Source organism: Acinonyx jubatus, chromosome A1 (assembly GCF_027475565.1).
Source record: "Acinonyx jubatus isolate Ajub_Pintada_27869175 chromosome A1, VMU_Ajub_asm_v1.0, whole genome shotgun sequence".
Lineage (NCBI taxonomy): Eukaryota > Metazoa > Chordata > Mammalia > Carnivora > Felidae > Acinonyx > Acinonyx jubatus.
Genome location: NC_069380.1, coordinates 165,078,509 through 165,096,616, shown reverse-complemented (window position 1 = coordinate 165,096,616; position 18,108 = coordinate 165,078,509). Strand labels below are relative to the sequence as shown.

Below are 18,108 nucleotides of genomic sequence, written 5' to 3'. Positions count from 1 at the left end.
AAGTGTTCGTTCCGGGGAATAAGGCTTTGCCCTTTCTAGGAATATTAGTACACAACTTATTGCAGTGAGGGCGAAGGTTTTTATATTAATTATTACTTTTTTTCATGAAAGACAGGAACTTGAAAGAAAAACAACTTGAGAGGGTGAGGATAGAAGAAAATAATGCTTCCATTTGTTTCCATTCATTTATTCATTCATTCATTAGCTAGCTAACAAATGCTAGCTTTTGTGCAGGAGATACACAGATTAAGGCTGTTGCTGACCTCAAGTTCTTACCATACAAAAGAGGTACTAATAAAAGGTATCTGAATAATAATTCAAGACAAAAATACTATTAGTAGTATTACTTAACGGTTGCCTCAAACAGGTCCAATATCAAATTGTTTACTACCACCAAGGACGCTTTAAAAATAGTTATAAATACCATGCCTATTATGTGGTAACTACTATCCTAAGAGTTTTCCTTGGGTTATCTAGCTCATTGAACTCTCACAACAGCTTTAGGAGATAGCTCTGTTTTACTAGCTCTATTTTACAAAGAGGTTAAATAACTTTTCCAAGGTCACACCTCTAGTGAGACAGTGGGCATCTGAGCCATGCCCAAACAAAATTCTCTTGACATCAAAGCAGAAATCGAAAGAACAAAATGATTGGAGTACTTGCCTGAGAAGACCTAACAGCTGATGCTTTCAAAGTACTTGAATATTTGACTGCATTAAACTATTCTCTCCTAAATTAGAATCTTAATTATATTCTTAACCAAAGGCCCCCTAGAGAATCCTTTTGTTGAGGTCAGTTTGATCAATCTAGTGGGATACACTTCATTGAGGTCACCCAAGACCTCTTTGTCTATGTGGAAGGGTTCATCTTTTGCATTAAAAACGTAAGTCTATTTGGTGATATTTGAAAGAAATAAGACACTTCTCAATTTCCTTCCGTGTCTCTTACTTTTTCCTCTCCATTTTCCTGTCTATAGTACTGGATTCTTCTTTCTTTCTAGAATTGTTACTCTTGAGTAGGGTATTGTTTTAAAGTCTCCAATAAATGGTTTTAATGTATATCTATTGCCTTTCTGTGCTCTGAATCTATTTCTGATAATAGCACCTTGTTTTGTTTTTGGGGAAGCACAAAAACAAACCCCAGGGGAAAAAGAAAACTTCCAGTTGAGGTAGTTTTGGGTGGGTCAAACTCATTTCCTATGGGTCTATGATGCAGACCTAGACAAACTGTTACATTCTTAGGTTACCCAGGCCAAGCTAATGGCACTCAAGGCTGGGTTTCTCATCAAAACTTGTGGAAAAAGGAAAATTTTTCCTTGGTATTTACAGAGTAGGAGGTGAGATTGTAGCTACTGGTGGTCATCCTGACACTATGTCAGAAGAACCTCTAAGAAAATAAAGATGACAGAGGAAAGTAGAAGCCAGGGATGGTAAGAGAAAACTTTCTGACAACATTGCTAGACTACCTAAATCCAGCTCTACCTAGAAAATGTCTATAATTTTCCAGTTAACATGTCAAAAATTCTCTTTCTTTGTGTAGGCCAATTTGCATTGCTTTGTTTTGTTTTGTTTGGTCTTGTAACATAAAATGTCCTGACTGATAACAATGATCACAGCTTTTTGCAAATACAGCACCTGAGACCATTAGAAGCCATTAGCAAAGAAAGGTTCAGATTTGCTAAAATGTACTAAGAGAGTGGTTGGCCAAGAGCACAGGAGGATCTGTATATTTTCTTAACAAAGATGGAGTAGTGGAAAAATCTCCAGATCATGGACTTCTGATCTGAGCAAGCAGGACCTAGAATGAACAGGGGTAGTCCTACACTTAGACTACAATGTAAATTCTAAGAGAGCAGGAGCTTCATTTTACCATTTTACTCATAGCTGTATTCCCATCACCAAGCACAATGTATGGCATTGAGTGGGAAGTCAGTAGATCACTGATGAACAAACAGATGAGGACATGATGCTGAGTGAGACACTGAAAAGTTCCTTCACTTCATCAGGCTAGATGATCTGACTACCCTGGTTACTGAGAAGAACAGAAGCCAGGTTTAAGCTTCAAACAATGTAGCAACTTTGTAGCTAGATTGAGTGGACCACATCAGGGAGGCTGGAGGGCTCAGTGGTTAGAACGCTTAAAACCAAGCAGAAAATTTGGACCTAGGCAACATAATTTACTTGCTCTAGGATCTTAGGCAACCTAATTTAATTTTCCAGAGACTTAATTTCCTCAACTGTAAGACTGGAAGTATAATATCTCATGCATTGTTATGGAGATTAAATGTGGTAATGAACATAAAATCTTAGCACACTGTCTGGCATGTAGGAAGGGCTGCTATCATTTTTTCTTGTTTTATTGTTATTCACATCTTCATAATTATTATTACTAAGAGTCATAACAGTAGAGTGGAAAAAACTGTAGACATTATGAAAATACCTTTCCTCTATTCCTGATCCTTTGAAAACATTTCAAACTTCTATTTCTAATCTTGGTCAACTGAGATCTCCTAAGGATTGTCTTTTCTGTAAAAAATACTTGTGGAGAAATGCGGTTACACATAAAGGCACTTGGTAAATTGCAAAGCATAAAAAGAGTCCAAGACAGTATTATTTTCTCCTACTTTTGTAATATGTGCTTTTTGGTATTTGTTATTGGGCTCACTTGACCTTGGCTCTCAAACTGAAGTATTCATAAGACACACCAAGGAACTTTAAAGAGTGCAGTTTCCTGGGCCTCATCCTATGAGATTCTAATTCAATAGGTCCGGGGTGGGTGATGAGGCTGCATTTTTAACAAGCTTTTCTGTTAATGCCCATGCAGGTGAACTGTGGACATCTTTCAGGAAGTTCCACTCTGTGATGTGTAACTAATTTGAAAGCTGCCATGAGCGCTCTAGAATTCTAGATCCTGTTTGGTCCTGAAGCAGTGGTTGGTGAAAGGCTACTATGAGCACTGTGGCCCACTGTGCATCATCATTTCTATTTGTAGCTGAGTGGAACTGGCAGCAGGCACAAGCTGGCAGCGGCTTGCAACACACTCCTTGTCAAAGCACATACTGTTTCTGCAGCTGGCATCTATTCCCTGTACATCCCAATTATAACAGTATTACTGAGTCTTGTGACAGTCACACATTTCATCACCTTAGGGGACTGGGCAGAGCAGGTCTGCCATGGCATGGGTGCCCTGCTCCCTCCTTTCCTCATATTCGTCATTGCATAGGAATCTTGTTGGTCTCGTTTGGCACCGAGCGTCTGCTGCTCCTAACCGGGGATGTTTGGAGCCCAGACCAGGTCAGGGATTCTGTACAAGCTGCAGGTTGTAGAGAGTCTACCTGCTGTAAAACACTCATTTTTTGAAGCATTTTTACTATTAAAGTTTTCACTATTACAATGATCACCAGTTTTTGCCCTCCTTTGCTGGGCCTGTATGCCTCAGCAAACCATTCCTACCCCTGGATGCACACGGCTGGCTCTCTATAATTTGACAGAACTATAGGGTGCATTTCACTCTACCTGCATAATGGAGAGTTTTGACTCCTGCACAGCTTTTCCTCTTAAGGGAAGTAAAGTGACTTAATAAAATTGATGTTGTACTACTGTATGAAACATACTGTTGACATATGATACATACTCAAAACGCCTCTCCTTAGTAACCTGGTTTAAAAAAAAAAAAAAGAGTAGCAAGTTGATCCACAAAGAAACACCTGTTGAGAGTATCCATCATTTGGATTATTACTGGCAGTATGTTACATCGAAAGGTTACAATTAAGCAAGATATCAAAATAAATAAGCTTTCTTCCTTTTATTTTGTAAAGCTATCCTGACATGTATGTGGGATCAATAAATGTTCCTGATAACACCTTCTCTGTTAGATCAGTGTAACAGCTTTTAACCAAGTAGTTAAAAGCTACTTGGTATCAGCTGACAAAAAAAATGATTGCTGATGTTAAAATCTGGCTGAATATAATCGATATAAATAAGAAGAATGACTGGCAAATGTAAATATTGATGGTAAATGTAGTTGTAGCCACCTTGGAAACACAAGGAATCTTAAGCTATACAAGTTTGTAGTAGAATATCTCTCATAAAAAAATATTAGCAATGGTCCTAGAATGTAAGAAAATGCAGAAGTTAATAAAAGAACTACTTTGAGTGTTCTGCCCTCTATAATTTAAAAGAAATAGGTGGAGTTTGGAAGAGAAAGAGAAAATGGTCGTGGACTTTATAAGAATAGAAACCCAAACGTATGTGTTGAAGTTCAGAAAATGAGGGTTCTTTAGCTTTACAAGAGACAGCCAGGATCTGATATCAATTTAGTAATGGCCTTCAAAAACTGGATGTAAAAAATTAATACAGAAGGTGATCAATTTTTGCCCCCATTAAATTTTAGCAAGAGCAAAGGGAAATGTGCCTTAATATAGAATCTGATAGATTTAGATTTGAAGTTGATGTTTCTAGGAGAAGAACAATTCCTGAAGGATGGAATTACGAGAGAGAGAGAGAGCTTTAAAAGACAACATGATCTATATTGTTTGTTAGGATGGTTTTTGAGGGGCTGTGGCTAACGTTGGAAAGGTCACAGTGCTTTTCAAGGTTCCTCAACCCTAGAATTCTATGATTAAGCCTAGTTTGTAGCATGGTACCCAGGAGGAACAAGCAATTGCTGTGAGAGAAGTTCTTAGAATTGCCTCAAACTCAAAGGTTAAAAGAAATGACAGGGAAGTTTTCAGTTTAACTTGGAGCACATAAGCTAGAGCTGAAGGAAGGCTAGTGACATGTCCTGATCTGAGATAAATTTCCTGTTGGAGAAGTGCCACACAGACTGTGCAAGAGTGGCATGGTTGAAAATATCAATTAGAACAGTCACAACCTAGGAAGTTGGTAAGTCAATGCTCATCCTAATTTTTATCCATGATGATGAACAGTCATTTTTTTGAATGCCACAGGCACCAACAATTTCCTTATGCTTTTAAAACACTGATAGAATTATCTTTTCCCTAAAGTTGATTTTTTTTATTGTGGTAAAATACACATAGAATAAAATTTACCATTTTAACAATTTTTCAGTGTACGGTTCAGTGGCATTAGATGCATTCACACTGCTGTGCCACCATCACCACTGTACCTCTCCAAAACTTTTTCATATTCCCTAGCTGGAACTCTGTACCCATCAAACAATAATTTCCCACCTCACTTCCAATCAAGTGACTTTTCTAATTAATCGTATTAACAAACTGTTGATTAGCGGGTATGTAGTTTTGTCAAGAGGAGAAATCTATGGTTCTCCTATCTTAGGGAAAGAAATTGTGAAGCGCTTATTACCATCTGAAGGATATGATCATTCATGGCTAAAAGTTCTAAAACTGGAAGAAGAAAATTACTGCAATTAAAAAAAAAAACAAACTTAAGAACAGAAAGCATTTGAAACCAAGGGGTGACTCTCTCCATCCCCCAAATTTGTACATATCTGAGTATTCAGCCTTTGGTTGGAAATACCTTCTCATCTATAACTATACTGCTATTAGACTGTAGTTGTAATATAGTTGATGATTGGGCTTACATTAGTAAATCATTGGCTCACAGATGACAAGAAGGTAATGAATTTTACATTACAGAAACACATCTTCAGACTGCTGTGCCTTCCAAGTGGTTATGTTTTGGACTTCTAATGACCATAGTTTAGTAACAGACTCAAAACATAAGTAACTTTTAGGGAGATGATTTAACATTCTAGATTTAACTTTATCTGCCGTAAAATGTTTGTTGTTTATGTTTGTAAAAAACACCAGGGCTATATTTATCTTTGTTTATTGGCTATAAAATCAAAACAAAACTGGCTCCATGAACATATACAACTGTCTGTAGGATGCACACAAAAATGACTGAAAAACTGGTATGGTTATTTAACTAGGTAAAGTTGGGCCTATGTCAAATTTCATTCTTTAAAAAAAGTTATCTCTCTTCTCACTAGCTGTTGATATTTTCTCTTAAGATGTTTTGTTCTGCAATTTCACTATGCTGTGCCTAGGTTGGGGCTATTTTTATTTACATGTTTTGCATTTTAAATCTTGGAAAACCTCAGTTATTATCTCTTTAAATATAATGTATCTTCCATTTCTGTTTGGTTGACCACATCAATCTATATTTCAGTGCTGCATTCTGAGTGGTTGGTTATTTCAAGCTTTTAATTAACTGAATCTATGTTAATAAGGAGGTTTTTAAAAAATTCAATAAATACTTTTGTATTAAATTTCTCATTGGTTGTATTTTTTATTTATCTGTTCTCGATTTGATTATGCCCATTTGAGTTTCATTCTTACTTTTTCACTTTTTATTATTTTTTTAAGGTTTATTTATTTCTCTGTGAGAGAGAGAGAGAGAGAGAGAGAGAGAGAGAGAGAGAGAGAGAGAGAGAAAGAGATTGCAAGTGGGGAAGGGACAGAGAGAGACAGGGACAGAAGATCCGAAGCAGCCTCTGCGATGACAGCAGTGAGCCTTATGGCAGGCTCAAACTCACCAACCACCAGATCATGACCTGAGCCCAAGTCAGACTCTCAATTGACTGAACCACCCAGGTGCTCTGACTTTTTCACTTTAAAGATAAAACTATTCTTATAAGAAACTCAAAGTCTTTTTATTACAGTTATTTTGAAATTAAAAAAAAAATTCCCACTTATTGCTAGTGATAATTCCTATGGCTTTGGGATAATCACTCCTAAATTTATCATGAGTAAACTGTCCTCTCATGCCTTCTCCAGCCTCCCAAACTCATTACTGCTTGCCCTCTAATTTGGGGGTGGTTTTGCCTCACTGAGATCCTTAACACTGAGCTAGCAGGTGAGTAGCACAGCCTAGGTCCTGCCTAAGAGCAGTCTTTTGGTATTCCATTTCCTGAAGGGTCACAGTTTTATTTAAGGGTAGCCTCAGGCAAGGGGAGTTTTGACAGCATCCTTTCATTGGCCAGCAGCCTAATTTAATGACCCTTCCTTATTTTTCTCCTTGAATCTACACAGGCAGATTCATCCTCTACTTTTAAACCTATTTCTGGTGCATAAATTTTCTTTCTTTCTTCCTTCCTTTCTTTCTTTCTTTCTTTCTTTTTATTTTTCATTCATTCATTCATTCATTCATTCATTTTCAGTGCATTAGTCGTCTTGTCTCTTCTCTTCTCTTTTCTCTTCCCTTCTCTTCCTTTTCCTTTTGTTTCCACATTATCTACCTACCTACCTACCTACCTACTTACCTACCTATCTACCTACGTACCTACCTACCTATCATTATTGCTCTCTTTGGAGTGAAGGAAAACAATTCAATGTTGAACTGAGAGTGTTAACATATGAGGTCAAGGTCTACATGTACAGACTACCAAGAAAATTAATGCTAAAATCTGCTTATGGACTTAACAAATCAACTAGTCTCTTTGAACTCAACATTAAATAACTTTTTTGTGCATACTCTAGCTTGAAATTTGGGAGGTGGATCAGTTGATTTATAACAAAGCCCCTCCAGTTATTAAATGATTATTTCAATGAGAAGAGAAGACAGACATGGCTGATAAGGGGCTATATGCCTTCTAATATGTAGGTGATTCATAATTACAAATCTAGAATCCATTATTTTGATATTTGTATTTTATGTAAAAGCAATTTTTGTCTTGAATGACTTGGACAATTATCCCAGATATTTTCAGACAAAAAGTGTAAGTTTGGGAAAAAATACTTGGTGATGCACACTTTGAGGAGGGTAAAAATTGAAACAGCTATAATAATCTATGATATTAATACTGCAGGGAAAATTGAAATTACTTAGTTTAAAATCTGAAGTGGGTCAGTGCCTTAAGTCACTAACTTTGCAAAGTTTTTCTGGGTATGTTTCTTTTTCTAATGAATTGTCACATGTGCTTAATGTCAACAACCAGCAAGGAGCTACTTGATTCAAAATGGTTGCATTTGCCTGAAATATTGAACATACTACTCATTTGATAAAACTTGCCCAATAATTAAATTGGAGTAAGAAGAACGAAGTATAAGCTAAATTTAAGAGTGATGTTTTGTTGAGCTGCCAATTAAAAAAAATTCCCACATAACTTTATGAATGATATAGAAATCTTTGACAACGCTGTAAGGCTGTTACCCCATTTTTCAATTGAAAGTTCAGGCAGACGTCAGCAAATCTGATGACATGGAACTGAAAAAGGCTCGTGTCTTTAGCTTTCTTTTGAAAATTATTATTATTTTAGTCCTAAAGACTCAGTTTTGCTAAGACATGATTCACTAAAAACTTGCCTAAAGAAAACCTTGTGTGTGTAGAGCAGAAGACAAGTGAAGCAGACCATGTTTTTCAGTTGATTTAAACATATCTGTTCCAGGAGTGGATAGAAAAAATAGGGGTTATATAAATGTGTCTCTTTCTATCCTCAAAGAAGAGGCTGGGCAAATCTTTATGCATACTGCTGGCAGAGAAATTCTAATGGTACTTTAAGCCTGATTTGGCACACCATGTAACTCTTCCAGGCACAATGCACAATTTTCATAAACAGATTGAACTGAAAGATTCCCTGCCATTGTTTTGCCATTCAGCTGACCCCGAGTGTAACTATACAAGATATTTCAACCTAGGTTTTATGCAATATTTTTTACAGAAAAAAGACTAATCAGTAGAGATTCACAAAAGCTATGGACATGATTTATAAAAGCAATGATCAATTGTTTACTTTTAAGTCTAAATGGAAAAATTGCTAAATAATTTTCTTTGGAAATCTCTATGACCCCAATGGCTCATGCATCAAACCAGCATAATTTATTTTTTTAACAAATCATTAAGATGTTCAGAAAATCCAGTAGCTGAGGATTTATGAAATAAATATGGTTTGTGAATTCCCCGTCTTTTCTAGTAAAAGGTCATTAAAACTTTCTGAACTGTTCTTTTTTTTTTTTATGTTTTCATTGGAAATATTCACTTGTGTTTCCATTATATATATATTTTTGTGTGCATTTGCACAAGATTTTGTTTTCTGGGAATTTTTTTTTTTTTAATGTTCTTGTCAAGCACAATGTTCTGTCAAGCACAATGAATGTAATCAAAGGGTAAATAAAAATAACAATCAGTTTCACATTTTTCAGTGGAGAAATTAAGTGTGCCAACATTCCTGTATGCTTCTAAAGAAATTCAAGAACTTGGCAAGCAAGGATGGTGGGTGGGGACCTTAATAGCAATTAGCCCACTTTGCTCATCTAAGACATGCGAGTGATAAGGATCTCTTTCATTAATAATATATTAATAATTATATTGAAAACTAAATAGTTTAGTTTTAAACCTTCTGCCCATTATACCTAGGTTACCTTATATTCTATTTTTTATTCCTAGGACTAGGAATACCAAAATCTTAGCAACATTTCCTTAAACAGCTTTGTTCTTTCAAAGAGTGCTAACAAGAATTTTTTAACCCTGGCAGAACTGAACAAATCAGTGATTATGTTGAATAATGATCATAACATGATGCTGTGTTTAAAAGAACACAATAAAAAACGTGTTTACAACAATGCAATCAAATTTCCAGTTTGCCAAAAGACTGCATTGCAGGCAAATGCTAGTGAATTTTGTTCTTAATCATTCTATTCTCAATATTATTTTCATATAATAAAAAATAACATGAGATAAAGGTTTTCAGTCTCTTGGTCTGAGATTTATATCAAAACCACAAAAACCTACTTTCACATATTTTCCTTTATTTAAAAATTTAATTAGAAATACTTAAAACATTCAGAAATGAAAATCGGTATGTATGCCTGATGCACCTACCACACAAGCTAAGAAATAATACGTTATCTATATAATTAAAGCTAAAAACTAAAGCTCTCTGATTCCACCTGCCTTTACCACTGTCATCCTCTGAGGAAACCACTCTTTTGAATTTTATATTTAAATTCCAGTGCATATCATATAACTTTACATCATAAATATGGTTTAAGTTTTATGTATATTGTACTAAACTGGATGCATACTTCTGCTCATTGCTTTTATTACTTGATATAATAAATGTTTGAGATTCATCCACGTTGGTATATGGAACTGCACTTTACTCATTTTCTATGAATGGCACCATCATTCATCATTCTCTTCTTCCATATATGGACATAATTCCAATTTTTTTTCAGTATTACAAACAATGCTGCATAAGCAGTCTTGTATTAGTACCTTTATATAATGCATGAAAGTTTCTTTAGGATGTGTAACTAGAAGTAAAATTGCTGGGTCATAAGATATTCTATCTTCAACTTTATTATCAGTTGTCAAATTGTTTTTCCAATCAATTGTACCTATGTATATATATATATATACATATATACACACACACACACACACACACACACACACACACACACACACTCACCATCAGTGAATAAGCAGTGAATTTCTATATTCTTGCCAACTCTTGATATTGTCAGATTTCCCCCCCTAATCTGAGTAGGTGAAATGTTATTTCATTGGTATTTGAGTGGTACATTCCATTTTATATAAGGAGGGGTCTTTCTTTTATTGATTGATTATTTAGATTTCCTCTTCTGTGCATTGTTTAGCTCATAAATTTTGCTCATTTTTTTGTGGTATTTATCTTTTCCTAATTGGTAACTTAGTAAATTAGTAAAAAAAAATTAAGGATACTAATCATTTGTTGGTTATATACCTTTTCTTGGTCCATGTCTCATTGTCTGATGCTTTTAATGCTTTTTTTTTTTGAAGGAGAGTGATCATTTTTACTGGAAGAACTAGTATATGTGTACTAATTATACACACATATATAATTACTAGTGTATGTGTTTATGCATATATACATACATACATATGCATGTATGCATACATAAATACATATACACACATACAGAAAAAGGCTTCAAATAATATATACCAAGATAATGTCTCCAGGTGCTGGAATTAAGAATTCTTTTTTTTTTTTAAGATCTTCTCTGAGACTTCTAGTTTCACATCCAGCATGTAAGGAACTTGGAAGGTGCCACTCTATTTTAACAACAAATAAAAAGATGAACAAACTGAAAAATCAACAACTTACTTAGATCCACAAGAGAAGTGATGTCACAGGGCAAACCTCCTGCCCCAAACTGGAAAGACAGACAGATAAACACAGAGAATCACAACCCACCAGAACAGAAACTTCTGCAGAAACCAGTGCCTAGACAGTAAAACCTGAAATGTAACCGATGAATTGCTGGGGGCGGTGCAAGGTAAGCAAGTCTGAGAGATAAAAACTCCAGAGGTACTCCAGTCATCACAGTACCTCCACTTGGAAATTCTATTAAGTTCTCACAGTGAATATTGAAGAAAGATCCCCTCCTACTTCTGTTAGAGGAAGGAGAAAAGGAACCACTGTGACATATGGCAAAGCATTTTGTTCTTAATAAGGTCTGTGCTTAGGAGAAAATATTTGACCATATTCTGACCTGCTGGGGGTTTTATCAGAGCCTACCTGGCCAAAGGGAAGGAAAACACTCAATTCCAGTTGACTCTAGCCTTCCACATGGAGGAAGATAAATATGCAACTCCACCCCACACTAGCTATTCTGTCTCACCTAAGGAATGGAAAAACTGGAGGTGTGACTTTGACACTCCAAAGGTAAAGGCTTACCAAAACACTGAAAACTAATCACAGAGCTATAGAATGCTTCTTGTCCACCACTACCTTACCGCCACATTTCTAACGGCCTAAAATCAGTTTCTTTTACCCAGAAAGAAGATCATATCTGGTTATCCAGGAAAAATTATAACACATATTAAAGAAAAAAAAACCCTACAGTTTGAAAAGATAGAGGAAATATCAAAGCAGATTTAGATATAGCAGGGATGTTGGAATAATCAGATCTAGAATGTAAAACAATTACGATTAATATGCTAAGGTTTCTAACGGATGAAGTAGACGGTATGCAAGAGCAGATGGGTAATGTAAGCAAAGAGATGGAAATTCTATAGAAGAACCAAAAAGATTCAAGAGATCAAAAAACATAAATGAAGAACACTTTTGATGGATTTATTATCAGATGGAATACAGTTGAGGAAAGAATCTCTGAACTTGAGGATTTCTCAATAGAAACTTCCAAAACAAAAAGCAAAGGTTGAAACAAACAAACAAACAAACAAACCAAAAACTCTCAAAATATTCAAGAACTGTGGTACAACAACAAAAGTTTTAACATAATGGGAATGCTAGGAGGAGAAAAAGAAAAAAAATAGAAGAAACATTTGAAATAATAATGGCTGAAAATTTCTTCAAAATAACATCATATATCAAAACAGATCCAGAAAACTGCTGGAGCACCAAGCAGAATAAATGCTTGGTATATTTATTCATAATATACATAGTTATATGATTTTCAAGTTATAGAAAATCAAACATAAAGAAAAAAAAATCCTGAAGGAAGCCAGAAGGGGAAAACACGTTTCTTATAGGGGAGCAAAGATAAGAACTACCTCAACTTTTCCTCAGAAACCATACAAGAAAGTAGAGAGTGGAGTGAAATATATTTAAGATGTTGACAGAAACTCCTCAAACAAACCTAGAATTGTGTACCCTATGAAATTATCCTTCAAAAGTTGAGGAGTACTAAAGACTTTCTCAGATAAATAAAAATTGAGGGAAATTGTTAGCAGCAGACCTGACTTACAAGAAATGTTAACAGTTCTATAGAGAGAAGGAAAATGATATAGATCAGAAACTTAGATCTACAAAAATAAAGGAAGAGCACTGGAAAAGAAATAAGTAAATAGGCAGTGGAGGAACCTGAAACAAACTTTATAGAATATACCTCTTCAAAAGTGCAACCACACATCTTTCAGAGAACCTCCAGATATGTGTATTCCCTGTAGTTGAGGTCACTGCAAATAACTGTCAAAGCAAATAGTCTAAAGGTTTTGTGGATTCCTGTAGTCTTTCTTGGTTGTTCTCCTCAACTACATTGTTGTAGAGATGGGAAAATGAAGACAGAAAGAATGGAGATTCTGTACTCTGGGGATGGGGCTTTTCCATCCAGTGTTCCTGTTGTCTCAGATTGGAACAGACTTCATTTCTTGCCAAAAGTTCCTCTACTGATGTAGGGCTTCCCTTCTCCCCATATGAGGAAAGAGAAAGTGAAGTCAATATGGAGTTGATTAGCCATTTTTCCAAAAAGAGTGGAAGATCCAGATTTTTAAAATTTTGAACTATTAAAAAAACTTTATTGAGATATAATTGATATGTAATAACATATATGTATTTAAAGTGTACATGTGAAAAACTGTCATACATATATACCCATGCAACCAACATAATCATGATAAAAATAGTAATAGAGGAGAACTTCCTCAATTTGGTAAAGAATATCTACAAAAGACCCATGGCTAATATACTTGGTGAGAAGCTTGAAGCTTCTAAGATCAGGAACAAGGCAAGGATGAACCCTCTCACCATTGATTTTCAATATTGTACTGGAAGTCCTAGTAGGTGGAATAAGACAAGAAAAAGAAATAAACTGGGAAGGGAGAAATAAAACTGTCTTTGTTCACAGACGACAGATCGTATATGTAGAAAATCTGTAAGAAATGACAAAAAAAAAAACCAAAAAAAAAACCCACTGGAGCTAATAAGTGATACCAAGATTCCAGGACATGATGTTAATATAAAAAGCCAATTGTTTTTCTATATATTCAAAACAAAGAAGTGGAATTTGAAAATAAAACCACAATATAATTTATAATAGCAACTCCTAAAAATGAAATATTTAGGTAGAAATCTAACAAAGTATGTATAAGATTTATATGTGGGAAACTAAAAATCCCCAGCAAAAGATGTCAATGAATAAACAAATGTAGATATATTCCATGCTCAGGGAAAGGAAGACTCAATATTTTCAAGAGGTCAGATCTTGGGTGAAATAAGTGAAGAGGATTAAGAGTACTTACCTTGATTAGCACTGAGTAGTATATGGAATTGTTGCATCACTATATTGTACACCTGAAATGAAATATAATACTGTATGTTAACTACACTGGAGTTAAAATTAAAAAAAAAGTTTACAAAAAAAAAGAGACCACAAAATGTCAGTTCTTCCCAGCTTAATCTGTAGTTACAATGCAATCCAACTCAAATCCCAGAAAGTTATTTTTTGAATACTGACAAAGTGATTCTAAAATATATAACAAGAGGCAAAAGATCCAGAATAGCCAATACAATATTGAAGAGGAAGGGCAAATTTGGAGGACTGATACTGCCCAACTTCAAGACTTAGTATAAAGATACTGTAATCAAGACAGGCAATGTGGTACTAGTACTTTTCAGGTGTGAGATGATACCTCATTGTGGTTTTGATCTGCATTTCCCTGATGTTAGTAATACTGAGGATCTTTTCATGTACACACTGGCCATTTGAATAGCTTCTTTGAAAAAATGTCCATTCAGTTCCTTTGCCCATTTTTAAATTAAATCGTTTTTTGCTATTGAGTTGTATGAGTTCCTTATATATTTTGGCTATTAGCCCTTCATCAGACATTTGGTTTGCAATATTTTCTCCCATTCTGTAGGTTGCCTTTTCATTTTGTTGATCAGTTCTTCTCCTATCTAGAAGTCTTTTACTTTGGTATAATTCTACTTGTTTATGTTTCCTTTTGTTGTTTGTGCCTTAGATGTTGTATCCAAAAAATCACTGCCAAGAACAAAATCAAGGAGATTTTTTTGTATGTTTTCTTCTAAGAGTTTTACAGTTTCAGGTCTTACATGTAAGTAAATCTTTAACCTATTTCAAGTTAAATTTTATGAGTGTTTTAAAGTAGGGGTCTAATTTTGCATGTGAATATACAATTTTCCTAGCTCCATTTACTGAAGAGATTATCTTTTTTCCACTGAAAATTGTAAATTTTGCAAATATTAGTTGCCTGTTATATGCATGGGTTTATTTCTGAGCTCTCACTTCTGTTCCACTGGTCGGTGTGTCTAATTTTATTCTAGTACTATATTGTTTTAATTACTATAACTTTGTAACATAGTTTTAAATAAGAAATCATGATGCTTCCCACTTTGTTCTTTCTCAGGATTGCTTTGGTTATTCAGGGCCAGTTGTGGATCCATATGAATTTTAGGATTTTTTTTTCTAATTCTGTAAAAAAAATGCCATTAGAATTTTGATAGGGATAACACTGAATCCATATTATGGTTAGTATGGACATTTTAACAATATTAACTCTTCTACTCTATGAACATAGGATATATTTCCAATTATGTTGTCTTCTTCAATTTCATCAATGTCTTATTAAGTTTTCAGTGTACAGAACTTTCATCTCCTTAAATTTATTTCTATGTATTTCATTGTTTTTGATGCTATTGTAAACAAAACTCTTGTATTTCTTTTTTTCAGATAATTCATTCTTATGGGAATTCTTACTCCTGAATTTAGCAGAAATTGGCTTAAGCTTCACAATTAAATATAATATTTGTTGCAAGTTTTGTTGCTATACTTTATCAGATTAGAAATGTTCCATCTCCATTATTGTTGAGAGGTTTCTCATGAATGAGAATTGAATTTTATAAAATGCTTTTCCACATCAGTTGAGATAAACATATGGTCTTCAAATTTAGGTTGCGAATATGAGAAAATCATAATAAAACACTTTTATATTAAATCATCCCTGAACACCCGGAATAAGTCTGGCTAAGTTACATATTTTTTTTAATTGGAGGATTCATTTTGCTAATGTTTTATTTAGGATTTTTGCATCTGTGTTTGTAAGTTATTTGTTTTCTATTTGTATATTTTGCTAGCAATTTGATCTCAATGATTTTTTCTAATAAAAAATACTTCCTTTTGTAGATTAGTTTTCAACCCTTCTGAAAGACAAAGATGAAAGTGCTTTTGTCTCTGAACATTGGGAACATTTATTTTCAAAGGAATTCACCAAGATTATATATGTATTTTACTCTTTTTCTCAAATCCTAAAGATCTTTTCCTTCTCACATGTTATAGTTGTAATTTCTTTCCCAATCTCTCCCACTTATTGACTACAGAATTCATTTATAAATTATACATAATTTTATGACTATTTTCTATTATTGTTTAGAACGTTGGTTATTTTGTGTTTCATGTTTTCTTCTGTTATATTATAAACACTTCTATTCACATCTTTTTTTTTAAATTTTTTTTTAACGTTTATTTATTTTTGAGACAGAGAGAGACAGAGCATGAACGGGGGAGGGTCAGAGAGAGGGAGACACAGAATCTGAAACAGGCTCCAGGCTCCGAGCTGTCAGCCCAGAGCCCGACGCGGGGCTCGAACTCATGGACCGTGAGATCATGACCTGAGCCGAAGTCGGCCGCCCAACCGACTGAGCCACCCAGGCGCCCCAGTCTATTCACATCTTAGTATAGAGCTTTACTTTGAATTTTCTAGGAGCTCAACAGTTATTTTAATTTTAATATGACTTTTCTTAATGAAAATATCACCTTTAAATAATACTTACTTTGGTGATCTAAATATTTTAGGAAAATCCATAATATTTCTTTAGTCCATAATTCTTAACACTTTTGTTTTTCATTGTATCCTTGACTCTCATTTTTGATCAACTCCATCTCCCCAGCATACTTTTTTCTCTCCTAGGAGACTGTACGTTGACACTTCTACATGGTCAGTTTTTCTCGGTCATTGACTGGGTCAGAGGTACATGTCAGAGGAATGAACGATAATTTCTGGCTTTAACATCTGATTATTCTAGTCCATGCCATATTCACTTATTCCTAAAAGCATGATTGTCAACAAAATTTCAGTGAATCCTGAACAGCTTCAGAAGGTATGTTGAGTTCTTTCACTTTAAAAGGCAACACAAATCTTCTCAGTGGGAAAATAAATGATTGAATCTCACCTCATTCCAAATGAATTAGAGTTGGCAGGCTTGTGTGTCTGGAGCTGACTTACAGTACTTGATGCTAAAATGTAGCCCCTTGTAGTAGTTATAATAAATTAAGGCTTCTGTCAGAGGCCGAAGTCATGAAAGTTAAAGGAAAAAATATATTGCTACCCTTTATATTTTTGGGCTCTGATAGGAATTTTGGTCTTTAGCAGGTTGACAGCACAAAATAGACAAATTCAATATTTTAGGATACTGTGCCAAATTTCATGTGTAGAAGCCTGTGAGTGTCTTGCATTAAGCTGTGAGTTATAGCAGTGAAGGCCTAGAAAGTGAGAAATAGCATATTTCTTGAGGCCTATAGGGCATGCAAGTTCCACAGTTCTCCCTCTTGAATGACAACATGGTCCAACTTCCCAGTGAGAAGCATGCTGGTGTGTTTCTCTTTCGTACTCTCTTCTGAATAATGTGAGGTGTTGTTAATTTAAAAACTGTCACTCACAGGGCATAAAAATGTTTTTCAGTTAAAAGTCCAGTGACAAGCAGAAGATAACAGCAGCAATGGGCACTCTGAAACAGGTAATAATTTTCCATAGCTAATCATCATTATTTTTCTATATGAAGTATTAAAAACAAACTTAATAATATATGCTTTGATAAAGAGTGTTTGTAAAAAGTGGCATTCCACATTAACTCTATCAAATAACTTGACATTAAAAAAAAAAAGAAGTCATTACTGGTCTCATTCAGAGTTGAAATATCTTTGCTGGGATTATTTATTTGTCCTTTTATCTATATTATCTTTGGTAATACGACCAAGTAAAAACTGGAGAAAAACCTAAGGATAAGCTGGAAGTGGTTTCAAAGTACTAGTGTTCTGAAATTGGATCTATTTTGCCTCCCCATTCCTTTCCTTTTCTGATAAATTTCATAGTAACTCAGGATTCTTTCTGCTACAGAACACTGCAGCAACAGGAAACTGCCCAGACATCTTCCCCATGTCTGTAGTAGTCCATTTGTCAGTAACTGAAACTAATTTCAATGATGTGACTCACTTGTCTGTCCAGTTATTATTTTTAAAATTGTTACAAATTAAGTGGGCATCCTCTGGCTTCAAATGGAGAGCCTGAAATATTAGCAGTGGAAACAACCTAAAATATTAAAAAAAGGAATCTGAGAATGGCTCAGATTACCTAAATACACCACAAAACCAACAGCAGTGGA

At 34.7% G+C, this 18,108-nt stretch overlaps 1 long non-coding RNA gene across 2 annotated transcripts in view; it reads right to left on the bottom strand.

Moving 5' to 3' along the window:
* Window positions 1-18,108, bottom strand: part of LOC113603357 (uncharacterized) — a 159,390-nt gene that overhangs the window by 51,885 nt on the left and 89,397 nt on the right. For both annotated transcript variants that reach the window (XR_003424924.2, XR_008300007.1), the window contains exon 3: window positions 13,953-14,004. This is a non-coding gene — a long non-coding RNA (uncharacterized LOC113603357). The remainder of the gene's footprint in view (window positions 1-13,952; window positions 14,005-18,108) is intronic.